This window comes from Spermophilus citellus (assembly GCF_964194105.1).
Source record: "Spermophilus citellus genome assembly, chromosome: 6".
In the NCBI taxonomy this organism is placed as follows: domain Eukaryota; kingdom Metazoa; phylum Chordata; class Mammalia; order Rodentia; family Sciuridae; genus Spermophilus; species Spermophilus citellus.
Genome location: NC_138187.1, coordinates 61,644,015 through 61,671,793, shown reverse-complemented (window position 1 = coordinate 61,671,793; position 27,779 = coordinate 61,644,015). Strand labels below are relative to the sequence as shown.

General features: G+C 39.8%; 1 pseudogene across 1 annotated transcript; it reads left to right on the top strand.

Moving 5' to 3' along the window:
- Window positions 1-10,712: 10,712 nt before the first annotated feature.
- Window positions 10,713-26,938, top strand: LOC308650790 (phytanoyl-CoA dioxygenase, peroxisomal-like; annotated as a pseudogene). Its single transcript, XR_014024441.1, has 9 exons — window positions 10,713-10,745; window positions 12,746-12,804; window positions 14,205-14,314; window positions 15,838-16,006; window positions 17,545-17,626; window positions 18,826-19,007; window positions 21,551-21,700; window positions 23,171-23,305; window positions 25,373-26,938. The product of XR_014024441.1 is annotated as a phytanoyl-CoA dioxygenase, peroxisomal-like (transcript).
- Window positions 26,939-27,779: the final 841 nt, after the last annotated feature.

Genomic DNA, 27,779 nt, shown 5'->3' with positions numbered 1-27,779 from the left:
ATTACTATCGATAATTTAAACAAATCCTTTGTAGAGATGCCTTATGGCAGAGAAGGCAGGAATTTTTGCATAGTATTAAATTCTGGACATTTTAAAAGATCATTAAAAATGCAGGTGTATACTGGTGGCTCATGCCTGTTATCTCTGCTACTCAGGAGGCTGACGCAGGGGAATTACCATGTTGGAGACCAACCTTAGCAGTTTGGTGAGCCCTGTCTCAAATTATAAAAGAGCTGGGGCTCAGAGGTAGAGCACTTGCATGAGACTCTGAGTTTGATCTCCAATCATGTCAAGGAAAAAGACCCCAGCTTCCCCTGCAGGTACAGGGAGCTTCATTCCCATACCACATGTTCCTGGTCTTTTGCGTCCAGAGGCTCACACATGCACCCCAACACTGAGTTACATTACTAGCAAGTAGCATTACCCCATTAACATTTCTCCACTGATTAGAAAAGCCCATTACTCTCAGAGTAAAGGTCTTATAGCTCTAATTCAGGTAGAGGGGAACTGAATTCACATTTTTGTTTATTTTCTCCTTCCAGCAGTCCCCACTTTTTACCAGGTGAGGGCAGTAGGGGGATGAATGGCCCAGTGGGATAAGTGCTTTCCTTGGAGCAAAAAGGTGCACACTCCGGAGTCCCCCAGAGGACAGAGACTTCAGTTTAAATGGTGACACACATAAGCCTGTCTCCTGAGAAACCTCTGCGACCTTGGTTGACTAGTTCAGAGTCAGGTTCCTTTGGTGTTACAGACCTGGAGCCTTCCAGGAAACTGAGGCGGTGTGAAGACCCCCCTTCAAATCCTGATTCTTGCCATCAAGTAAGAAAGGTATCAGGCATATTGCTCAGGAATTCTTTTATTGAAGGGATAGGAAAGGGCAAAATCATAAGGGAGAGAATGGGTCCTCTCCTGCACTTCAGTATTATTGGGGATCCCACAGAAGTTTCCAGAAAGTCCTCCTCCAGGAGGTCCTCTTTACTGACAGCAAGATGACATTAGACTTTCAAGTACCCATTGTCATGACAACTCTATGTCACTTTGGCCCATGCTGGTGGGTTCTAATCGGGTTTTTCCATATATTCTTATATATTTTATGGTTATGAGGAACTATCCTTATCTCCCAGAGTTTTAGGACATGGTCATGAATGTCTCCCCCTTCAGGGCAACTTGGGCTCCTCTTACCTCTTAACATTATTTTGGGCCCAAATTTCTCTTGCAGTTAACAGGTAGTTTGCTAAGGAATGAGACATATCCTGTCCACTTTAGGCAAGCAGGGTTGCAGGTTAATTATTTCTTGGAAAAGAGAGCATGTGGGGGTCAGCAAAGTGAGCTCATTTTATAGAATTATTCTCTTAATCTCATGTTCCCACCATCCAAATCTGTCTCTTAATATCCAGGATATCAGCTCAGGCAGATGAGATTGACTCTAGTAGGGTAATCTGCAGATCCAAGTGCCAGGTAGTAGTTAGTAAAGAGCACAGACATGTGAGCCAGTAACACAGTGGGTCACTGGGTTTCTCTGAATTGTCTTTCATGAGCAATCAGGTAACTTGTAGAACCATAGGTGTACAAATCCTGAGAATAAGCAAATGGAAACAAAGTGAGTCTAGTAAGAAATACTGTCAAGAAGGAGATCAACTGGGCTAACTCCTGGCAGGGTCTACTGAGGTCATTGTAAAGTTAGTATTTGTGGCCATAGGATTGTCAATGTATTTCTAAGGGAAATTTCATTAATAGCACAGATGCACTAAGATGAAGTCTGCCCTCACTGACCCCAGCACCTGCATGAAGATAGGATTGACTTGTGGATGCAGCCCCCCTGAATAGGATGGTCACCATTACAGTTCCAGAGAGGACCCACTAGGGTCAAAAACTCCTCCAGCAGGTGGGAAGGGGCAGTCCAGCATCTGATTGGTAAAGACTGCAGGAGGGGGGACCCACTTCTCCTGGTAAACAGCAAAGAGCATTCAAGTTGGGAGCAGCACTGGTTCCTTTGCCCTTCTCTGCTGGAGTCCACCCACTCTCTCTCTCAGCTCTCTGCAGAGCCCTACTGTGCTCTCACTCCTACAAGAAAATTCTCTTGCTTGGCTTTTCCTGTCTCACTTTAGATTATGCTCCATGGGGACACCAGACCTGAGGTTTGGAGCTTGAGCTCCTCAGTCTCCTGTGACACTGGGTCCTTGTGTGAGCAGGACTCTGGATTCTGGGACAACAGGTGAAGAATGTCATGGGAAAAGCAAAAAAAGAACCCAAAGGTGAAGGCCAAAGGGCAGACCATGATCTAGTGACTGATGTTCCCTCTGGGAAAATAGGATGTAGCTGTTGGTCTGATGGCCTGCCTCCTGCACTATGGCACTCTCTCCAAATTATACAAAGTCTCTATTTGAGTAGGTACTGGACAGTATATAATGCTAAATGACTCAGAAAGTCAAAGGTGGAATGTTTTATGAAATACCTAAAAGGTAGTCTCAAATGAAAGAGAGGGGGAGAGATAAAGGGGATGGGGAAGAGGGGGAAAATTCCATTAAAATAAAAGAAAATATTACAGTGAATCTCACCTTTCTGTATAACCACAAGACTTAAATTTTACCAAAAAAATGTAAATAAATAGAAAAATCAGTAGAGGAGTAGAAAGGAAATAAGGGGAGGGAGAAGAGGAAGGGTAAAGGTAAGTACTGGGGACTTAATTAAAGCAGATTATTTTATGCATTTATAATTATGTCAAGATGAATCTGAAGGTATGTATAACTATTATGAGCAAAAAAAAAAAAAGACACCATTTAAGAACTGATAACATGATTATAAGAAGTAACATTCTGGAAGTAACTCCTTGCTTAAGAAATAATTAAAAAATAAGGGGAAAAAAGAAAGCAGATTAAATGTTGATCATCTATAGATCTTACAAGAGGTGTTACAAAGAGATCTTACAAAAATAACTTTTAGTTCTATAAGAATTTTTTTTGGGGGGTGCAGGTGCTGGTGATTGAATTCAGGGGCACTCAACCACTGAGCCACATCCTCAGCCCTATTTTGTATTTTATTTAGAGACAGGGTTTTACTGAGTTGTTTATGGCCTCACTTTTGTTGAGGCTGGACTTGAACTCCTGTCTCAGCCCCCCAGTTGCTGGGATACAGGTGTGAGCCACTGAGCCCAGCTTAGTTCTGTAAGAAATTTTAAATTATCCTAGACTTCATTAGACTTTTCATAGTCAATTTTTTCATACACTTAAAAAAACATAGAGCAGTCAAAATGTAATATTTTGTGCTGGACTCACTAAAACTCTTTTGAACAGCACAAACAACCTTTATGGATAAACATTTGAATTTTACTGGCTTAGTAGTGGAAAGATTAGTCACTGGGTGGCTATTAATAGATTGAGGCTATGAAGTTAAGCGTGTGGCTCAGGTCCAGGCTCAACCTTTGGTCACAGAGTGTCCCAGCCAAGTCCCTGAGCCCAGGATCCTGGGTGCGGCAGGGAAGGTCCTTGGGATTAGTAACAGGCAGCATGAGAAAAAAACATCCCTTTTCTAGTTCTATGAAGAATGTAATTGGAATTTTAATAGGAATTGCATTAAATCTGTATAAGAGTTTTGGTAGTATTTTGACAATATTAATTCTGCCTATCCAAGAGCATAGGAGATCTTTTTATTTTCTATGGTCTCCTTCAATTACCTTCTTTAGTGTTCTGTAGTTTTCATTGTAGAGGTCTGTCACCTCGTTTGTTAAGTTGATTCCCAAGTATTTTATATTTTTGAGGCTATTTTGGATGGGGTAGTTTTCTTAATTTCTCTTTCAGTGGATTAATCACTTCAGTATAGAAATGCATTTGATTTATTGGTATTGATTTTATATCCTGCTACGTTGCTGAATTCATATATTCTAGAAGTTTTCTGGTGGAATTTTCTGAATCTTCTAAATATAGAATCATGTTGTCAACAAACAGTGATAGTTTGAGTTCTTCTTTTACTAAGCATACCCCTTTAATTTCTTTTTTTAAAATGTTCATTTCTTTAGTTTTAGGTGGACACAATATCTTTGTTTCACATTTATGTGGTGCTGAGAATCAAACCCAGTGCCTGACGCATGTTAAGTGAGTGCGCTACCACTTGAGCCACATCCCCAGCCCTCCCTTTAATTTCTTTTGTTTGATTGCTCTGGCTTGAATTTCAAGAACTATGTTGAATAGAAGTGGTTAAAGGGGGCATCCCTATCTTGTTCCCGTTTTTAGAGGGAATGTTTCTAATTTTTCTCCATTTAGAATGATGTTGGTCTTAAGCTTAGCATAGATAGCTTTTACAGTGTTGAGGTATGATCCTGCTATTCCCAGTTTTTCTATTGTTTTGAACATGAAGAATTGCTGTATTTTATCTAATGCTTTTTCAGCACCTATTAAGATAATCATATGATTTTTTACTTTAAATCTAGTTATGTGATGCATTATATTTATTACTTTCCGTATGTTGAACCAAACTTGCATCCCTGGGATGAACCCCACTTGATCGTGGTGCACTATCTTTTTGATAGATTTTTGTATGTGATTGGCCAAGATTTTATTGAGAATTTTGTGTCTATGTTCATCAGGGATATTGGTCTGAAGTTTTCTTTCTTTGATGTGTCTTTTTCTGGTTTTGGTATCAGGGTGATGATAGCCTCATAGAATTAAGTTTGGAAGGGTTCCCTCCTTTTCTATTTCTTGGATTAAATTGAGGAGTATAGGTATTAGTTCTTCTTTGAAGGTGTTGTAGAACTCAGCTGAGAATCCATCTGGTCCGGGGCTTTTCTTGGTTGGTAAGCTTTTGATGGTGTCTTCTATTTCCTTGCTTAAAATTGATCTGTTTAAATTGTGTATGTTGTGGGAAGCCATTCTGACACGTGATTGGGTGACCCCCGTTAAGGGTCTGAGGCGCTTTGGCTGTGTCGAAGCTTTCCCGGCCCTTTCCTGATGAGAGAGCCCATCCGTGTGGGGGTGTGCCTGACCACTGACCCCGGGGACCCAATCACTGACCCTGACCTTGGAGTGCAGCCCCCCTCAACCTTCATTGGATGGAATTCTCCCCTGAATCTCTTGTTCCCCAATAAAAGGCTACTCCCAGGCGTGTTCGCTCTCTCTCTCTCCTGCTAGCCCTGAGTAATCCTTGCTGCCCTGCTGGGCGGTTAGAGGAGGGAACCAGAGAGGGGAGCCGTCTCGGACCTAGCAATATAAACAAGGTAACTGAGTCTGTGTGTTTTATTTCGATCTCATCTAGCTAACTTTATGCCTAGAACCTCATTAATGAAACCATTGTGCAGGCCGCGTGGTAGAGTATGTCCTCCTGATTCAGTTTGGGTAGATCATATGTTTCTAGAAATTTGTTGGTATCATCAACATTTTCTGTTTTATTGGAGTATAAATTTTCAAAATAGTTTCTAATTATCTTCTGTATTTCAATAGTGTCCATCCTGATATTTCCTTTTTCATCATGAATTTTAGTAATTGGAGTTTTTCTTTCTCTTCATTAGCGTGACTAACTAAGGGTTTATCAATTTTATTTATTTTTTTTAAAGAGCCAAGTTTTCATTTTGTCAATTTTTTGAATTGTTTATTTTGTTTTAATTTCATTGATTTCAGCTCTGATTTTAATTATTTTCAGTTTCTACTACTTTTAGTGTTGGTTTATTCTTCTTTTTTTTGAGGGATTTGGGATGTAATGTTAGGTCATTTATTTGTTCATTTTTTATTATTTTAATGAATGAGCTCAATGCAATGAACTTTCCTCTTAACACTGCCTTCATAGTGTCCCAGATATTTTGATAGGTTGAAAATCAGTGTTCTCATTTACCTCTAAGAATTTTTCTTATCTTCTCTCTGATGTCTTCTGCTATCCATTGTTCACTCAATATCATCTTATTTAGTCTCCAGGTGTTGGAGTAGCTTCTACTTTGTATTTTATCATTGATTTCTAGTTTATTCCATTATGGTATGATAGAATACAGGGTAGTATCTCTATTTTTTTATGTTGCTGAGAGTTGCTTTGTGGCATAATATATGATCTATTTTAGAGAAGGATCCCTGTGCTGCTGAGAAGAAAGTGTCTTTGCTCAATGATGGATAGAATATTCTATATATGTCTGTTAAGTCTAAATCATTGATTGCATTATTGAGTTCTATAGTTTCTTTGTTTATTTTTTGTTTGGAAGATATATCCAGTGGTGAGAGTGTGAATTAAAGTCACCCAGTATTATTGTTTTGTGATCTATTTGCTTCTTGAAATTGAGAAGGGTTTGTTTGATATACACAGATGCTCCATTGTTTGGGGCATAGATATTTATGATTGTTATGTCTTGTTGATGTATGGTTCCCTAAAGCAGTATGAAATGTCCTTCTTTATCTCTTCTTGGTTTGAAGTTCCCTTTATCTAATGTAAAGAGAGAAATCCCTTCTTGTTTACATGGCCCAGGTGAGTGAGTGATATGTTTTTTTTCCCATCCTTTCACCTTCAGTCTGTGGATGTCTTTTTCTATGGGATGAATCTCTTGAAGGCAGCATATTGTTGGATCTCTTTTTAAAATCCAATATGACAGTCTATGTCTTTTTTTTTTTTTAGAGAGAGAGAGAGAGAGAGAATTTTTTTAATATTTATTTTTTAGTTTTTGGTGGACACAACATCTTTATTTTATTTTTAAAATAAAGCATGATAGCATGCTTGCCTGGCATGTGCGGGGTGCTGGGTTCGATCCTAGCACCACATAAAAATATCAGTTGTTCACTCTGCACAGACAATCCCCTGCCATTTCTCCAATGCCAATTGCCACTACAATGACATGAATGGCACCAGTCAAGAAAATATTGAAGAAGAAATTATAGAAAGAGCTGATTAAATTCTCCAGTGCTGAAAGTAGCATAGACTTGAAGGTACACTTGCATGAGATAACCAAGCAAAGATTTCTGAAATTTCTTGTCTTCACATGCTTAATTAATTCCTGATTAAATTTGAAATGAAGGACATGGATCCTTTTGAAGACACAGGAGCAAATATGAAGGTCTGAGACTTCAATAGGCCTCTTTTCTTGATAAAGAATATTTCCATTAGGCAATTCAGTCAAACTCCAGAGAGCAATTCTGGAGCCAGAGTTGCTTTTGGTAAATTTGCATCTGGAGTTTTATGGGAGGCATAGTGTGCAAGGGGCACAGATGAAAGGCCAGTAAGGCTTATTGTTTTTATTTTTTATTTTTAGTTGTAGATGGACACAATACCTTTATTTAATTTATTTATTTTTATGTGGTGCTGAGGATCAAACCCAGGGCCTCACATGTGCTAGACCAATGCTCTACTGTTGAGCCACAACTCCAGCCCATTAATGCTTATTGATGAGGGGCTTTAGCCAATGTTTCATGTGCTTTCCTAATTGATACACATCTGTTGTAAAGTATGTATATATTTATTTATTTTGGGTACTAAGGACTGAACTCAGGGGCACTTGGCCACCGAGCCACACTCTCAACCCTATTTTGTATTTTATTTGGAGACAGGGTCTCACTGAGTTGCTCAGCCCCTCGGTTTTGCTGAGGCTGGCTTTGAACCCCCCTGCCTCAGCCTCTGGAGAAGTAGAGAAGCCGCTGGGGTTACAGGCTTGCACCACTGTGCCCAGCTAAGTATTTGTTTTTAAGTAGTGGACTCCGGGCCCTGGAGGCTGATGAGCAATAGACAAATTATCAATCAAGGCAATTCTTCATTTTGTAGAATACACACATTTTATCCTCTGATCCAAGAAGCTATTCTTATTTTATTTGCTTGAGACAATGATAGTACAGGAATGCCCCTTCCCCCAAGAGACTGAATTTGATAACTTTGGACCATCCAGGATGCTGTAGGTCACCACACAGAATTTGCATGCCACTGTCCCTTTGGGAACCATCTGAACACCCTCTGGATAAACAGGAAGTATCTGATGGGCTGATGGTCATAGTGCACAAAGGCACTGTACCGAATTATATAAAGATTCCATTTAAGAAATGATAACAAGTTTACAAAGAACAACATTCTGGGGCTGGGGATAGAGCTCAGTTGGTAGAGTGCTTGCCTCCATGCACAAGGCCCTGAGTTCAATCCCCAGCACCACAAAAACAAACAAACAAACAAACAAACAAACAAACAAAAAACCAACAAAAACAAAACAGGAACAACAGTCTTTAAGTAATTCCATGGTAAAGAATGAAAAAATGTGGAAAAAAAAGAGGGCAGATGCAATGTCAATCATCTGTAGATCTTACAACAAGACATGACAAAGAGATGTTACAGAAAGATTCTACTTTAAAAGATCTTATTTTTAATCCTGTAAGAAAATCTAAATTCTGCTTGACAGTATCAGACTTTTCTGGGAGTCGTTTATTTCATACACCTCATGCTTATTGATGAGGGGCTTTAGCCAATGTTTCATGTGCTTTCCTAATTGATACACATCTGTTGTAAAGTATGTATATATTTATTTATTTTGGGTACTAAGGACTGAACTCAGTAAAAAGGACCAGCCAAACTAGTATTTTGGGCTGGACTTGCACTAAATTAAGTCTCATAGAATTTGCAGGGAAATGGATGGCACTAGAGCAGATTATGCTTAGTGAAGCTAGCCAATCCCTAAAAAACAAATACCAAATGTCTTTGATATAATGAGAGCAACTACGAACAGAGCAGGGAGGAAGAGCAGGAAGAAAAGATTAACATTAAACAGAGACATGAGATAGGAGGGAAAGGGAGAGAAAAGGGAAATTGCATGGAAATGAAGGGAGACCCTCATTGCTATACAAAATCACATATAAGAGGTTGTGAGGGGAATGGGAAAATAAACAAGGAGAGAAATGAATTACAGTAGATGGGGTAGAGAGAGAAGATGGGAGGGGAGGGGAGGGGGGATAGTAGGGGATAGGAAAGGTAGCAGAATACAACAATTACTAATAAGGAATTATGTAAAATTGTGGATGTGTAACCGACGTGATTCTGCAATCTGCATTTGGGGTAAAATTGGGGGTTCATAACCCACTTCAATCTAATGTATGAAATATGATATGTCAAGAGCTTTGTAATGTTGTGAACAACCAATAAAAAAATAAAATTAAAAAAAAAAAGTAAAAAGGACCAGCCAAAGTAGTATTTTGGGCTGGACTTGCACTAAATTAAGTCTCTTTTGAACAGCACTAACGATTTTTTAGGGATAAACATTTGAATTTTACTGGTTTAGTAGTGGCAAGAACAATCACGAGGATGGCTGTAGACAGACTGAAGCCCTGAAGTTAAGAGTGTTGCTCAGGTGAAGCAGGGAGGGTCCCCGCGGATCAGAAACAGGCTGCATGAGAAGAAGGTGCCCTGGTGGCAGGGTCCCCACCCCACCCCGCGCTGAACAGGTGGCCTGGGCATCTCGGTTGTCCCCAGGGTCCCCCCACCCCACCCCGCTCCGCGCTGAACAGGTGGCCTAGGGCGTCTGGGTCATCCCCAGCTGGCCGGGCCGCGGAGCTCTGGGGGGCTCGGTGTGTGTGTGGGGCGCCACCTTGTTCCTTTATCTCCGGGAGGAGGGGTGGCTCGGGAATGAAGTGTGACAGTGGCCCTACTCGCCGCCACCATTGAGCAGACTCGCGCTGCTGCTCGCCTGCGGGGAGGATTTTGGGGCACCTTGGCGGTTCCTCGGTTCGGGCCGTGGTATCCTTTGGGGTGAGGTGGACTCGCGCCACCCAGTTGGGGCACAGCAGCCCGGGCCTTGGAGGTTGACGCGGGCCGCTGTGGTGGCCTCCCGGTCTCAGGACAGCCCCTTCTCTTGCCCTTCGCGCCCCTCCGCGCTACTATCCCCCGAAAAGTTACATCTCAAAAGGAGTCCTGGGAGGGAGCGGGGTTGGCTCTCTAGGCCCTGGTGGGGGGCCTGGAGACCCCAAAGGCATCTTTCCCCGGGTATTGGGTACGTGACTGTCCTGGTCTCAGTGGCCGCTATTGCGCTTGGCTCCACCTTTCTGGCCTACTGTTTGTTGCTTCGTGAAGAGGGGAGGTTGGGGAGGCCTTGCCATGGTCATCTGCCTTGTTATTTTTTTTGTTCGTGGTGTGCAAGACCTCTATGAATGCTTGGAGACCAAGAAATGCCCGAGGGCAGTCACATTAAACAGGAACACAGAGCTGCTTGGGAGGGACCTAGGGACCAGACATCTGTCCTCCTCTCAAGAGGGGATGCCAGTCCTCTGAAGGGGTGGGAGCTGGACACACTGGCGCTGCTCCAGGACAACCCCCGGAGGTGGAACCTTGCCCCAGCCTCTGCTTGGGAGCTTCCTAGGGGAGCTCTGGGCTCTGTGGCAGACTCTGGAGGCTTGGGACCCTGGCAGAGTCCTAAGCTGATATCTAGGAAAAGGATTTAGACAAGGATTTAGTCCTTGTCTTCAGAAGTGAATCCCAGAAGGAATTTGTGTGCCAGGCTTGTAGGGGAGGAGCAGATCCAGAAATAGGGTACTATGAATAGACCTGCCAGTCCAATCGGCTTCTTGAACTGCTTTTGCCTGCCCATTCAGGGCACACTTTTGGAAGCTCTGTAGGTACTGCATGGAGTTTTTCCTTAGGCCAGTAGCCTCTCTTCTGCTTTATGTTACCATCCTGACATCTCTCCTAAGGTTGATTATCACAGCTGCTTCTTGGACTTTCAGTGTTGTTCTTCCCACTGGGTTTCCAAGCAGCCATGTGAGAGAACATTGAAATGCTTAAACTTTGTCCATAGAATGATAAAGAGACCCCAGGTGAGGATGTCAGCTCATTTTACAAGTGAGTAACAGAGTCTAGGAGAGATTAAAAATCTGGACCAATATCATTTAACTAAACCAGTGTTTGTCATAGTGTGGTCCATGGAGCAGTGTCATCTGCATCCCCTGGGAACTTGTCAGAAGAAGTGGTTAGAAAAGGACTTCTGCTGGGCAGGTGTAGCTCAGTTTGTTTAGCTCAGTGGCAGAGGGATTGCCAAGTACTGCAGGGCCCTGGGGTTTCATCCCAGGAGGGTGGGGAATGCAAATTCTATGGCTCAACTCAACTCCAAAGTTGCTGAATCAGAATCTAGGATGACGCCCTTAGGTGTCCTTTATCCTTTACATTTGTGATGCAGCCTAGATTTTGAGAGTCACCAATACACTGGGATATTTAGAAGTTTAATTAGGGTTTCTTTGTTCAGTGTCTCAATGCTTTGTTTTCCCTCCCTGAATTTAGAGATTCTTTTTTCATGGCTGTTTTCTATAGGAGCACTGTTTAACATGGCTTTCTGCAATGATGGAATATTGTATGACTGGACATGTATCTATTGAGCCATTGAAATGGGACTAGCGCAATTCAGGGACAGCATCTGACATTGAATTAATTTCAACTTAAATAGGCAGAGGAGCCTGATGGCTATAATCTTGGATAGCACTGGCTAAGATTTGCAGTGAGTTTCCTTTAGTCTTATTAGGTTTCTGGAAGTTTTGTGACAGTTTTTCCTCCAGCCTTCATTGTTTCTTAGGAAGGTGAATTTTGGAATAAGGACTCATCATTTTTGATCTATAAAATGTCATATTTATTTTTTAAAGAAGATATGTAGAAAGGGGGAAATTAGAGACATAACTCATTGTTCTACCAGTCACAATTCATTGGTAAACTTTTTAGTGTTTTCCATCATTTGCATATGTATTACAAAACCAGGATTATACTGTATGAGGTTTTTGCATTCATTGTTTTCACCTAACTTTAGATTATAAACATTTCCACTTTATTAAAATTTCCCCAAGAACAATAATAACAAAAAAACATGCTGGAGGAATAGTGGAGAGGCACCAAGAACATGGGCTAGAGTCTGAAAACTGAATATCTTGGCAATGACAAATTGCTGAGAGTGGTTGCTCCCGGGCGTCAAACCTTCTGCCTCTGATAGAGCAGACAGGAACTCATAATTCTGACTCTTGGCTTGCATCCCTCCTGGACTATGATACTGTCTCCACATTCCTTAGAGACTTCATTTAAGAAATGATAACCTGTTTATGAAAAGTGACACTTTGAAAGGAACTGTTTTAGCTAAAGAAACAATGAGAAAATAATAGAAACCATGAGATGCTGTGTCAATAATCTGTAGTTATAGAATGGAAAAGTGATCTTATAAAAAATAATTTCTAGTCCTTACAGATATTTTAAAATTATACTGTGGGGTTCATACTCAAATTGGAGTCATTGTTTATTTTATGGACTCCCATCCCTCCATTGAATGACCACCCAAACTTTCTAATATTTTGAACTGAAGCCCAACTCAATAAAATACTTTTTGTGAATAACCATGTTCTGTCTTTACTTCCAGGTTTCAACCTTTGGGTTTGTATTTGTTTAGTGGTTAGGTGAAGTAAATCACATGGATTAAGACAGACTGAAGCCTTGAAGCAGAGTATGAGTTCTGTCCTTGCTCAGCCATTCTTCTCTGGGTGACCTTGGCCAGTTACTGAGCTCTCCAAGCCCAGGTTTCCTAGTGCAACAGCAGCAATGACTATAAAACCCCTGATATATCTGCCACCTCCTCAGATTATTGTGACAATGAGACAAAGTGATGTAAATAAAAAGGACTTAAAGCAGCAGTGTGTACCTGTCAGGGTGATGTGGGAAACCTGAGCACCTGGTGCCTGTTTAGGGAACTCCTTTCCTGTGAGAACCTCCCCAGAGAAAATGGTTGTTTCTAGACAAGTTTGACTCCCAAATTTTACTTTTTTTTTTGCCTTAATTCACACCCTAGGTAGCTCACTGCACTTCAGGGAAGATTACCTCTGCAAATTTCCATCCTCAGCAATTCCAGTAAGTAGAAATATTTTTAATTGGTAACTCTTCTATATGTATCCAGTGGTAACTTGGATACAATATACAATGTAATAGGTTGCCTGATTAAAATTTATTATACACATCTCTATTTCCAGGATTTGTTCTAATTAGTAGAATTGTGGATACTTTTGAAGACTTTGACTTTAATTTTCAATATTTATTCTTAAATTTAGAAAGAAGGAAAAATACCAGAAAATGTATAATCTGAGTTTTGAAAATGCAACAAGTTATCCCAACTAAATTAGTTTGTAGTTTGATTAAACTGAAATATTAGCTAATTTTTGGTTTACATATATACATTATATTTTCTCTTTTTTTCTTCTGCTTTTTCCTCTTTTTTTTAATTTTTTTTTTTTTTTTGAGTTGTGGATCTTGCTATGTTGCCTAGGTGTTTTGCACTCCAGAGTTCAGGCAATCTTCCTGCCTCAGCTTCTTGAGTAGCTGGAATTATAAGTATGTACCTCCACACCTGGCAGGATGATGATGATGATGATGATGATGATGATGATGATGATGATTACACTGTAGATTGAACCCATGGCGGTTTAGTACTGAGCTATATCCCCAGTCCTTTTTATTTTTTATTTTGGGACAGGGTCTGTGTAAGATGCTTAGAGCCTTGCCAGCGCTAAGTTTCTGCGGCTGGTTTAGAAATTGTCATCCTCCTCCCTCAGTCTCCTGAATCACTGAGATAATAGGCCTGAACCACTATCCAGGTTCATTATCTTAAATCACCTTTAAGGGGAATACCTTGACTTTTATAAATATTGTTATAGCCAAGTTTCATCTTAAGATATGAGTGATTTGCATTTGCTTGTTTGTTGTACCCTCATTTGGTTTTTGTTACTTTAATGACTTCTGAGAATATATTGATTAAATTGAAAACATAAAATTTATTAAATTAGTTCCCCAGCTGAAAAATCATATACATTCTAGGAAAAATTCAAAATTAGAGAAATAGAGGGAATTTTTAAACAATCATTTATAATTCCATTATTGATATGCAATTACTGCCAAAATCTTTTTTGATGTATTTCTCAATAGTCTCCTTTTCACAAAGAGTGTTGTGTTTATATCATTGTAATCATATTTTATTATAATGTGCGTGCATTGTCAATACTCTTTTGTCCTTTACTTTTAATGCATCAAGTGGATGTAATATCATTAGTTAATTTTTCTTCAATTAATGTACATTTTGTGAGCATTTTTAATGTTTTGGACCTGAAGTTTTTCAAATATTTTAAGATTATTTTGTTAAAGTTCTACAATTAGAAGTATTGGATCAAAGAATATGAACATTTTTGGGGGGTTCTTGGCACATAATTTTACGTTGTAATTTAAAATTTGGACTAATTTGGTGCCTTTTTCTCCTATAGGTATAGTTTGGATAATAATGTGCTGAGCCTGGAACAGAGAAAATTTTATGAAGAAAATGGATTTCTTGTTATTAAAAATCTAGTATCTGATGTGATATTCAACGCTTTAGGTGCAGAAATACTCTTGCTTACAAAAAATGTTATGGCGATTGTGTCATTTTCAGGAAAATGCATAGAATTGGAGAACATCATGTTAAGCACAGTAAGGCCGACTCAGAGTCAAAAGTCATTGTTTTCTCTCCTGTGTGGAAACTAGAGAGACACAAATAAAAAAGGGGTCTCAAGAAAACAGAAGGGAGATCAGTAGATACAAGAAAGATGTCCATTGGACGGAGGAAGGGAGGGAAAGGAGAGGTGCTGGGGAATGAAACTGACCAACTGATGCTCTGTGCAGGTGTGAATATATCACATGGAATCCCAACATTATATATCATTGTAATTCTACATAAAAATTTGTAAACTTTGTATTACATGTATGCAGTGGGATTACAAGTTAGATTAGCCTCTGCATGTTTAGATACTTTTGAGTGATGTGGTTTGTTGAGATGTGTTTAGGAGCATGGGATCAGGAGGCAGACTTTCTGGCCTCAATCTCAGCTCTACCACTTAACATGGCATGTCCCATATCGTCACCATAGTTTTCTATACATGTGTGTACTCCTCTGTAAAATGGTCATAGTAATAACACTGACCTCCTAGCATTGTTGATAGGAGAGAAAAGGTAAAATATGTGGCATCAGGTAGGTGCTACAGGAGTATTTGCTATTAAAGGCCAAGCATCACTTATCAGAAAACCAGTATCCAAACCATTGAACACCAAGATGATGTCACAAGGAGAAAATTCCACACCTGGCTCATATGATGGTCATGGTCACAACACAGACACACTAAAAATATTGTATAAAATTATCTTCAAGCTGTGTTTATGAGGTATAGAGGAGACACAGAGTCATTTTGTGATGACACTTAGGTGTCATCTTCCAGATATCTCATTATTATATTTTGTTAGTAAGATTATTATTATTTTTAGTGCTTGGAGTTGAATCCAGGAAGTTCCATCCCCATCCCTTTGTTCCTTTTAATTTGAGACAGAGTCTTGCTAAACTGAATAGGCTGGCTTTAAATTTACTATCCTGCAGCCTCACCTCATGAGTCTCTGGGATTACAGCATGCTCCACCACAACCAGCTCATTTTGTATATGTCAATATTCTAAGTTCCAAAAATACCTGATGTTAGTTCTAAGTATTTTAGATAAGGGATATTCAGCCTGTATTATTACATTGGTATCAGAAAACTATGTCACCACTGGTATGTTAAGCAAAGCAATATTCTCAGTTTTTTGTATTTTTTGTTTGTTTGTTTTGGTGGTGCTGAGGATTGAACCTAGGGCCTTGTGCATGTGAGGAAGCAATAGACTGAGCTATATCCACTGCCCCTCTGCTTCTTTCATTATTGCAGGAGGCCAGGAGGCCAGGACTTCTCAGTTGGCCATTTTCTCCTACCTCTACTAGGCCTGAGGACTGACTTAGCAGAGAGAAACTGTTCCTGAATCTGTAAATCTTTGCACAGATCAGGGCCAACCAGAGGTATGGAGCAGAGGTCATGACATTATTTGTAAATTTAATTTTCTAGGGTTGCATTTGAAAAGATCTGCAGTGAGGAGTCCAAACCTGCAGGACTCATTATAATAAGAGATGTGTCCTCTGTGGAATCAGAGGATATACCAAGTGAGAAAACAATTGCAAGGATTCAAGATTACCAGGAAGATAAGGAGCTCTTTAGATATTGCACTCTCCCAGAGGTTAGAGACTTGCTCTTGGTTTGGTTTCTCCTTCATAGACAGCTTGCAGGTCTGCCCCAAGATCCCCTGGTTGTGTGAATCTAACCCCTTCCTACACATGGAAGACTAGAGTGATGGGTCTCAGCTGGAGGTGATTTTGCCTCCCAATGGATATTGACAATGTCTCAAGACTTTCCTGGTGATGGTAACGGCATAGTGGGTGCACTAGTGGCTTCTAGTGGGTAGGGACCAAGGATGTTGATAATGGGGCCTGAGATCCCATGATGCACAGAGGAGCTCTCTCCCCAAGACTTGACCCAACCAAGATACCAATAGCACCAAGACTAACAAACGCTTCTGTGAAGTGTGCTAATTATCTTTTTTTGGGGGGAAAGACAGAAATTCTGCGTTAAATAGAAAGAGCGCTTCTAAGATTCAATATCAACAGGGGTGAAATTGTGAGGCTGTAATTTGTAAATGTATTGACTTCTTAATGTATTTCATAAATTGGGTCAGTTGAATGAATTGCTTTTAAACTTAATTTATTTTTTATTTAATTTGATTTATTTGTGGTACTAAGAATTGAACTCTGGGGCACTATATCTTTCAACTACACTCCTAACTCTTTTTACTCTTTGTTTTGAGAAATGGTCATGCTGTGGTTGAGGCAGGCCTTGAACCTATGATTTTTCTGCTTCAGCCTCCCAATCTGCTGCGATAATAGCCATGAGTCACTGTGCCTTAAGTTAGTTATTTTTAAAAATTTCTTCTTCTTTAATAGTAATTGATATATCTAAAAGTATCCAAGCAAATCAGAAGGGCACAACATGGGAAACAGTGTCTCTCTACTCAGCCTCCCTTGCTCTTGGTGCATTCTTCTGGAATTAGGTCCTGCATCCTCAAGTGTGTTTGTTCACTCCCACCTTTTAGCACTGTGGTTTCCTAACCACTTGTTTAAAATGGTTTTGAAAGAGACTTTCCATATAGCAGATGCTGTCAGAGTGTTTGACTCCTGAAGACAGAATGCACAGGTAAATCACCTGTGGTATCCTGCCCAGCACTCAAGAGAGAAGGCCCAGGGGAAATGACCTACAACCATCTGTGCTTCCCACCTCCAGTGCTGTGATGTGAATGGAAGTCTGCAGGTGGTCACAAATAGAATTTGAAGCCAGAGGCAACTTGTGTTAGATGAAGCACTACCATCCATGATGTTCACATTTTCTATTTTCCTTTCTTCTTATGAGACTAGGACCCTATGCGTATAGGGGGATGCTTTTTTTGTCCTTGGTCCCTGTACTGGCCATTATTCTGCCTTTTTCATTAACCTCAGGGAAGAGATTCAGGGAATGGCCAGACTTATTGGATTATATTCCATGCTTTCTCAGAACAGTTCCATTTAATTTGTAGTGTTGGAAATTCAACACTATATTTCATGATTGTGAAATACCAATTGGTATTTAAATTGTTGTCATTTGGGTTCTTGTGTGGACACTTTATGCCTCTTGCCTATACTTCTGATTTCCAATGAGATTGTTCTTCTTTCTTCTCCCTTTTCTCAGGTTCTGAAGTATGTGGAGTGCTTCACTGGACCCAGTGTCATGGCCATGCACACAATGCTGATAAACAAACCTCCAGATACAGGTAAAGGGCTCTTATTATTAAAGAGAAGCAAGAAAAAAAAGATTCTTTAATTAAAACATGTAGAGTTGTTGTTCTAGATCTGGTCATGGTGTAACTGTCAAACTCTGGGTGAGTGAATGTGGGTGCTTTTGTTTAAGACTTAAATATCTCATGTTATATCAACTTTGAAGTGTAATAGTAATTTCAGATGTTGATTATAGGGTTATTGCTAAATTTTCAGATGACTGGCTCCCTGGAAAGGTAGGTTGGGAAACATGACTATTATTATGTCATAGACTCCCTCTATTCAACATCTGTGATCTTCACCACCCATTCTTAGCCAGGATCACATGGATTCTGCATTCCTGATCTGAAGACATCATTTTTACTAACAGGATGAAAGCTGTTACTACAAGTCACACTCAAGTGCTCGTGGTGCCTTGTGCTTGTCAAACCTAGATTCTAAGTCCTCATAGAGACACTGATTCTGAAGTAGATCCCAGATGTCTGCATTTTAATACCCGTGCCCAGAGATTCCACTGCAGGTGACTCTTGGACCACACTCAGAGATTTTTCTGTATCAGGCAGCAGAAATCAGTCAAGAGGGCTTTATCCTTTTCTACTTTTTCTTTCTTTTGACAGCTGGGAGAGGTTTATTTGATAGGACTGAAGCACAGTGTTTTCCTCCTTGGATGTCCTGCCTGGTGTGAGGAGATTTTGGGGGAACCAAATTCTAAAATCAAAGATGGGGAAAATGTTTGTATGGTCAATGGTTCTGACTAGTCAATAACTATACAGAGGATGTCTATTGTCTGTGAATTAAGACCTCTAAGAAAACTGTTTGTAGCATTAGCCACTTAGAAGGGAACCTCAAATTTGAATCAGTAACATTCTCTTTAATTTAATTCATTCGGTTTTTAAATTTTTAAAAAATCATTTTGTATGCTAGCTCTGTGCCAAATCCAGAGTGACAAAGAAATAAGGCACAGCAGAGATGATGGAGTATATGCAACTTCCTAGAAAAGATTGTAAGCACCCAGTGGCCAGTAAATCAGAAGAAAATGCTCCATGTTGATTCAATATTTCACTTTAGTGCTGGTCTATTGGGAATGATTTTCCACAGTATTTTTTTTTTGTAGGGAAAGGTAATGTGTTGTTTATTCCGGCATAGAATAAGAATTGTGAGGTTTAAGCTCCTTTTGACAGCAGTCTCATTTCAGGCAGGAAGACTTCCTGGCACCCCTTGCACCAGGATCTGCACTTTTTCCCCTTCAGGCCCAGCAATCGCATTGTTTGTGCTTGGACTGCCATGGAGCACATTGACCGGAACAATGGCTGTCTGGCTGTCCTCCCAGGCACCCACAAACTTCCCCTGAAGCCACATGAATACCCCCAGTGGGAGGTAGGTCTGTGGGACCACTGAGTCTGGATCAGAATCTCTTTCATTGTTGTTATTTCACTTAAGGTGCAAAAAACTTAGAAATGAGACTGCTTTCCTTTCTCAGCAAAGCATTGTCCTGAAATTTGCAATTAGGATCGGGGGAGTTCAAGGACATCACATAAAGTATTCATTTGATTTGTTTTTCAACAAGGACTTCAAAGCCAGCCAGTGTGGAGACTCAGGTAGGATCTGTCTAGGATCTGAGATGGCGAGGCCTGATGGCAGAGGTCAGGCATCAACCCTTCAAATCTGGTGTGTGTGAAGTGCCCACTGACTGAAGACTCTAGAGTAGAGGAAGGGAGGGAGGGATTATCTCTGAGCACCTGTGAAGACTAGAAAAATGCTCAGGGGTGGGAGGTGGTGATTGAGCTGAGCCTTAAGGACAAGGTAGAATTTCCTATCACAAAAAATCTCCTTGGAGGCATCAGGGTCAAGGGCAAGTGGAACCTGGCTAATGAACATGAAATATGGAAGGCATTCTCAGATCAGATGGGCTGGGGACTGAGGACATTTTGGAGAGTAGAAGGGGAAGAAAACCTGAGAAGATCTTTCAGGATCTGATTCAAAATGACTTTAACACTTGTAGGTTACATGGAGAGAATGGGGTCCTTTCCTTTTTAGGAAACTGGAAGAGCTTTTATTTCTAACGAAAGTGTTTTTGAGGTATAAGTATCATATAATAGTACATATTTTCAATGTATAATTTGATCATTTTGACACACACACACACACACACACACACACACACACACCTGGTACCACAATGAAGGGAATATTTTCCACCTCCTCCCCAGGCAACCACTCAGCTGATTTCTGTTCCTATAGATTAGTTTGCATTTTATAAAATGTCATATAGATATAATCATGTGGCATACACTTTTTTTTTTTTTGGAATGGTTGCTGTTGCTCAGCTTATTTACTTTGAGATTCAACAAAGCTGACAGTCTCAATAGGTTGTTCCTTTTGGTTCACTGGCATGGCTGAACAATGGTTGGTTTATCCATTCAAATGTTGGTGCTGGGGAGCTATTATGTGCTTTGCACCCACGAATGGCAAGGTCTTATCCATTCTTCAAGAATATGATCTCAGGTCTGGGGTATGATTCATGATTCCCAGGAGGTGTAGGAGCTCAGAGGCAGCAAAACCAGAGAGCAGATCTCAGCCTTTTTGATGACACCAGACTAGAAGATCCTGAAATCCCTGATGATGGTCAGAATGGAAAGGACAGCAGTGGTGAGCAAGGAGACTGAGTCGTGCTTCTGTAGGAAATGAAGGCTGTGGCTTCAAGGGCTTTTCTCTCTGAATTCTTGCACTACTGATTTTGTTCTGTGGAAATATTTGAGTCTGAATCCATATATATATAAGTGGAAATGGTGAAATTCATCAGTTAAGTTCAGGGACAGGCAAGGGTTGGTGCAATCCTAAGGAGGCTTATTGAGCAGAAGGGAATGGCGTCCAAGAGAGCAGACTGGTGTCTGAGATGCTGCTGAGATTCACAGCAGTGGCAGTGGAAGGTCTGCTTAGCTTAGCAGGGGCCAATATGCACTTGGCCGGGAAAGAAGGACACAGAGTCAAAGTCACAATATTGTGCAGTAGGACAATGAGTATTCCCCATTGGAATGGGACACTTCTGCCCAGATGCATAAAAGCTCATCAACTGTAGTAACTTCTCACTTCAATTTGTATAATAAGGACATACATACACATTTCCTGGAGTTAAGAATACTTTTGGAAATAGTTATCAAATATACAGTTATCAAATATACTATTCTCTTTTTATTCTGAATATGATATAATTCCTTTGAACTTAGAAAAATTGAGAATGTTCTGTACTTGGTTTGGGGAGAATAATTAGCCTCTTCAAGATACCCTGAGTAATACAAGAATGATGTGAACAAAGTTCTAGGTGAGGAGAATGTCAGGCTGTGGCAAGGATGTGAAAATTGAGGCTGTCAATGCCTAAGAGAAAGGTATTCACCTGCATTCACCACAAGAGACAGAACTGATCTAGATTGTTTATAATTCACTGAGGAAGGGTAGGTAAAGTTCCAATTTGGTTCATTTGTTAAAAAAATGATTTTAATATAAAAAACAATGAATTTAATATATGTGACTTTAATTTGTTGCATTGCTGGGGTTCAAACCCAGGGCCTTGCACATGCTAGGCAAGCCCTCTACCACTGAGCTACATCTCTAGACCTTTGTAAAAATATTAATTTGAGATAAAGTCTGGCTAAGTTTGATAGTCTGCCCTGAACTTATGATGCCTGGTCTCAGCCTCCCAAGTAGTTGGGATCACAGGTGTGTACCACTGTACCTGCAGCAGATGATGTTTAAAAACCCAGAAATATGACAGACTTTTGCATTTTTTATATTTAATAATTTAATTTAGATAAGTTTTTCTCTTAAAAGAAGTCAGAGAACCCTTGCTGTCCCTGCCATGTCATACACAAAGTGTTCATTTTTTTGCTTTCTCCAGACTTTGCCTATCTTATGTGTTTCAGGGTGGAGTTAACATTTTCTACTATGGGATCCAGGACTATGACCAGGACCATGCCTGAGTGCACCTTGTGATGGAAAAGGGAGACACCGTTTTCTTCCACCCATTGCTCATCCATGGATCTGGTCGGAATCAAACTCAAGGATTCCGGAAAGTATGCATCCATGTTGCTTCAGTTTTGAAAGATGAATGGGTTCAAAACAGAAAATCATAGGTATATTAACACATAAAAGATTTATGACTTTCCACTAAACTGGACTGTTTTTTCCAGTTTGTTAACCAGGAAGAATATTTGCCTTCCTTGTACATTTTTTTTTTTCTCTACTCAGTCAGAACCCAGGTACCATCAGGATCCTAAACCTGTTACTTGTGAATCTTGGTCATTTGTGGAATTCCTTCAGAGCAGTGGCTCACCTTGCAGTGCACAGTTTCTGCTTTCTTAAGTTAAAACAATGACTAAAATACTCAAATAATCACATTTGGGATTTATATTGCTCAGGGTAACAAGAACAAGAAGCAAATTTAGAATATCCTTATTATTATAGAATATCCTTATTAACTTGGAAAAACAATATTGGTCCTAAGCAAAGGTTCTGAATTGTCTGCACATATTTATCCCCCTCCAATCTCAGTGTTTTAAATTAAATAATTTTGTCACTGACATTTAAAAATTGACAGAATTCATTACAATTTCCCTGATTTCTCACTTGTCTCAAATTCAGCAGATCTTAGAGTATTGTGGGCTCACTTTCCTCATGGTAACAAGGTTGTCCATAATATTGAGGCTCCTTTAAGATTCAGTGGGGTTTCCAGTTTGTCCCCTGGTTCCCACTGATCCCTGTTCTAACCCCAAGTATAGGATTGCAGGCTTTATTCATTTATATTCGCACCAGGCTCACTAGGGCCTGGTACAAGTTGATACCAATTGGGGCAGTGCCTGAGGATAAAATTGAAGGGGCTACCAAAATCTCAGCCATCAAGTTAAATGCTGTTTTACTAAATCAAAATTAATGCAAAAAAATCCATGCTGTGTACAATGTCAAAAATTTAAATAAAAGACAGGAAGTACCCGTACTAGCATAACACTCAGGCCGTGTTAAGTATGGAAGTGCAAGCACAAAGATGCAAATAGTGATGATTTGTAATATATTCACTTTGCAATATTTCCATATTTTCACTGATTTTAATGTTCTGGAAGAACATTTACAATTATTTCCTAACAACATGGGTGTAGAAGTACACAATTTTCCTTATGCCTTGTGTCTTGATGTGGCTTTGTCTGGCACAGGGTCTGCACAGAAAATAGAGTTTAAAGAAAACTTTAAATGCTTAGAAATGTGAAGATCTGTTACTTAGATAATTATGCCGCCTGTCCTATGTATATCTTTGAAAAATAAATAATTAGGTAAAAGACTCTTTAGTCATTTCTAATTAGCCTTTAGGTGGGAGAGCAGGAGGGAGAGGCTCACCTAGAAAATGACAGATTTAGGATGCCACGGAGGGCCTGGTAGTTGACTAGTCAAATCCTGGGCAGAAGAATGGACTCCCTGAAAGGAGAACTCCTAGTGTGGATGTTGGCATTCATAGGATGTTTTTCTCCATTATCGATGTTCACTCTGCCCAGGTAATTTCCTGCCATTTTTCCAGTGCTGATTGCCACTACATCGATGTGAAGGACACCAGTCAAGAACACGGTGAGAAAGAAGCTGTGGGAATAGAAGATAAATTATATGGAAGTGACAGTGGCTTTGACTTGAAGGTACATTTGCATGAAATAACCAAGTAAAATGTCTGAAGTTTCTTGTCTTCACATGCTTAATTAATCCCTAATTTAATTTGAAATGAAGGATATGGGAATTCTGAATGCATAGGAACAAACATAAAGGTTTGGGACTTCAATTAGGCCTCCCTTCTTGGTAAGGAATATTTTCATTAGGCAATCCTGTAAGACTTCAGGGAGCAATTCTGAAGTAGTGTTGCTTTTGGTAAATTTGCATCTAGAGCAGAGATGGAGTAATGCTTATGGATGAAGGGCATTAGACAGCATTTCATGGTAGTGGACATTCAATGCCGCTAAAGAGCAATTGATAAATTAGCAATCAAAGCCATTAAAAAAAAAACCCTTCACTTTATAGAAAACACACAGTTTAGGTTCTGAATTAAGAAGTTATTCCTATTTTACTTTATTTGTATGAGATAATGATAGTATGGGCATGTACTATCAAGAGACTAAATGTGATGATAACTCTAGTCCATCCAGGAATCTGTAGGTCAGTGCACACCAGTGGGACGCTACAGTGCCATTGGGAACCTTCAGAACAGCTTTCGAGGGTGGAGAATATTGCTTCTCTCTTTAGAATCTACAAATGTGTCCCTTATCTGAAAATGCTGCACTATTGAGGATTCAACCAACTGAAATTTGGAAAAATATTCAGAATATTAAACAATGTTTGAAAAAAATTGCATCTGTATTAAACATATATAGACATTTTTTAAATCATTATTTCCTATATAATACAGCCTAACAACTACCTCATGTTTCTATTGTACCAGATGCTCTAAGTAATCTAGGGGTGATTTAAAATATATGGGAGGATGTACAGAGATTATTTTATAGCAGGGATGTGAGCACCCATGGATTTTGGTAGCTGAGGGGTCCTGGAGTGTACAGTACATTTGAAGTTTGTGAAGGTTTTGCTGAATGAACACCACCCATATTTTAGATATCTCACAAGTTAGAGCTTATTGGATATATTTAGAATGGCAATAGAATAACAATACCAACTCATATCATTCCAACTTATAAGTAACTTATAAGTTTTTATAAAAACACTTGCATGGGGCTGGGGTTGTGGCTCAGTTTCAAAGTGCTCACCTAGCACGTGCAAGGCTCTGGGTTCAATCCTCAGCACCACATACAAATAAATAAACAAATAAATAAATAAATAAATAAAGGTATTGTGTACAAGTAAAAATAATTTTAAAAAAAATTGAAAAAATAAAAACTAAAATACTTCCATGTCCCATTTCTGATTTTCTTCACCAAAACTCAGTGAACACTCTGTAATGCACCTGCTATAAAGGACAAATTGGAGTCCCAGAGACTGGCTTAAGTAACACAGCTAGATTTCAAGGTGGGGCCTAATTCTGAAATCATTCTTTCCACCACATTGTTGAGCTGTCTGCTCAAGAATTAAAAAGAAACAAAAAATTAGAAGGTCTCAATTGCTTTATTAATAAATGCAGTAGGGTGTGTTGTGGCATATGCCTGTAATCCCAGCTGCTTCCCAGCTTGGCTGAGGCAGGAGGATTGCAAGTGAGGCCAGCCTCAGCAACTTAGTGAGCCCCTGTCTCAAAATGGAAAATAAAAAGCCTGGGGATATAGATCAGTGGAGAGTGGCCCTGGTTCCATCTCCAGTACCCCCTCCCCACACCCAAGTAAACCAGTATCCATGGTACCATGTTCACTACTATGATCTCATCAGAGTTGCAACTTCAAAGTGGTTCAGGCAAGTAAAAAAAAAGCTAATCTGAGAGATGGATCCTGAGCTTCTGTGACTCAGCATCACAGCCTACCCTCCCTGGTACATTATCTGTGATCAGCAAGGCCAACAGCTTAGGGATCCATGGATTCTGTGCAGTTGGCATTATTTTAAATGTTGGCAAGAGAATTAATTGCAGTTTCAAAGCTTGCTTATTTATTAATCAATATAATAATCATAGCATTGTTTTCCTATTTAACCATTTGTAGAGCCTAGAAATCTCCTGTGGGGAATAAGCCAATGGATGTGTTCCACACACTCATTCTGTTTGGTATTATTTCCAGGATATTTGGATGTTTCGAGCCTGACTTGTGAAAGGAGAAAGAATCAACATTTGAAACAGTCCTTGATTATAACTCTTTCAAAGGAGATGAAAGAAACAAGGAGTCTAAGGAAAATGTTTTCATATGGGATGATGTAATGTTTTCTATCACTTGGTACCAAAATCAAGAAACACGCCTTGGGAACTTCATTTTGCAGAGTTAATTTTGCAGTGCAGTGATGTTACTTTAGTGGAAGTAAGAACAGTAAAATGAAATATAACTGTTTTCAGAAAAACTGGTTTGGGATTACAATCAATAAATGTGGCATATGATTTAAGTATGTTCAATCAGTTCCTCTCATTGATTAGCTGTTTATTCCAGCAGAAATGAATTCCCTGAAACTCAGTGTGCACTGAGATGAGCATGCCTCTCCTAGTAAAGCCAACACTTCTCCATTTAATGTCATGAGAGATTTCAAACTAGAACCATGTGTAGTACATTCACATTTGGTGAAGTGCGTACCAAGGCCATCATGGGTCAAAATAAAGTGGGTCCTCATTCTCTGACCCAGGCTTCCTTCCAAGACTTCTTCAATCCAACTACTCTCCTTCAAAACCAGAATATTTTTTTTTTCAAAAAATATCCTTTGTTTCTAAGGAATGTAGACAAGGGCACCTTCCCAGATATTTCCTGTTAAGCAGGGCAACTGAAAGCCTTTAGAATTTATGAATGAAACCTAAGCTTTTTTGAGGACCAGAAACATACTCTAGGCTGAATTGGGAGTGAGCCTGGACTGGGGATTTATTTCAATATAACACTGTATTTCTATACCAGTTGAGGAGTGCAACCACTCTGGAAAGAAGTATGGAGAGTCCTCAAGAAAACTAGGAACCATTGGACCCAGTTATCCCACTCCTTGGTATATATCCAAAAGTTTAAAATCAGCATACTACAGTAATGTAGCCACATCAATGTTTATAGCAGCACAACTCATAATATCTAGGCTATGGAATGAAACTAGGTGCCCTTCAATAAATGAATGGATAAAGAAATTGTGGTATATATGCACAATGGAATATTACTTATCTATAAAGAAGAAGACTTTATGACCTTCACTTGTAAATGGGTGGATCTGGAGACTATCATGCTAAGTGAATTAAGTCAAATCTCCCCAGAGCCAAAGACGGATATTCTCTGATACATGGATGCTAACCTACAACAAGTTGTGAGGGAATAGAAATTCAGTGGTTTTAGACACAGGGAAATGAAGGGTGGGAGATAGGAATAGGAAAGACAGTGGAATTCTTCTGACATAACTTTTTTATGTACATGCATGAACACACCAGATTGAATCTCAACATTGTGTACATCCACAAGACTAGGATCCTGACTAGAATAAGGTATATTCCATGTTTGTATAAATATATCAAAATAGATTCTACTGTCATTTATTACTAAAGAGAACATTAAAAAATCTCTTAAAGACAAAAACATGGCTCTTATTTTTAAAAATTATATTTATGGCTTGATTAAGAATAAAACAGCCAGTTCCTTCCTTGTGATTCTGCCCAGCAGAGGTTTTCCTAAGGCATGTGTTACCATGTTTGTTAGTTTCTTAGCCCCAACTGGAAAGGAGGGAAGGCAAGAGAATCATGAAAGGCCTAAGGAAAGGATTCCTAGAAGGATGGGAACTAAGGTAAATAAGGAATGTCAGTGCAAACAGCATGCAGGAAGCAGGGCTTGTATCTAGAATGAACCTCCAACTAGTTTCAACCTGAATTTGTTTCCCTGCCTGGGCCTCCCAAGAAGCTGTGATTACAGGTGTGCTCCCCTGAGCCCTTCTCTACCCCAGTTAGAAAAAACAGATTTCATGGAAAACAGCACAATTTGTTAGTCCCCAATGCCTCTGTGAGTGAAAGCCAACTCTTCAATCAGGAAACATGCACTTCTCATCTCATCTGTGTCCCTTCTGTCCCTTAGTTCACATATCAATCTGCAGGTGCCCACTCTGTAGTGGGAGGGGAATGACAGCAGGATGACTAGGGCTGTTTTTCACCCATGTGCACCCTCCTTGGGAAGGACGGGAGCAAACCTCTGCTGGAAAATGAAGACATGGGACAGGACCCCTTGGCAGAATGAGGAGAAGCCTGGCTGCTCAGTGAGAGGGGATGTGTTCACGGCTGTTCATTTACCAGACAGTAATCCAAAAGTTGATACTCAATGAGCAAAATAAAACTAGAACTTTCTTCTAAGGAATTTGGGACTGAGAGTTGTGAAAAGCCAGAGGCCTTTGCTCACTTGTATGTATTTGGACTCCCTCCTTTTTTTACCTGTGTCCTTTTTAATATATAGTTGGGATAAAAAAACAATTGGGATAAAAATAATTGGGATGAAATGTATATATAACAGCCAAGTGCGATGGCACATG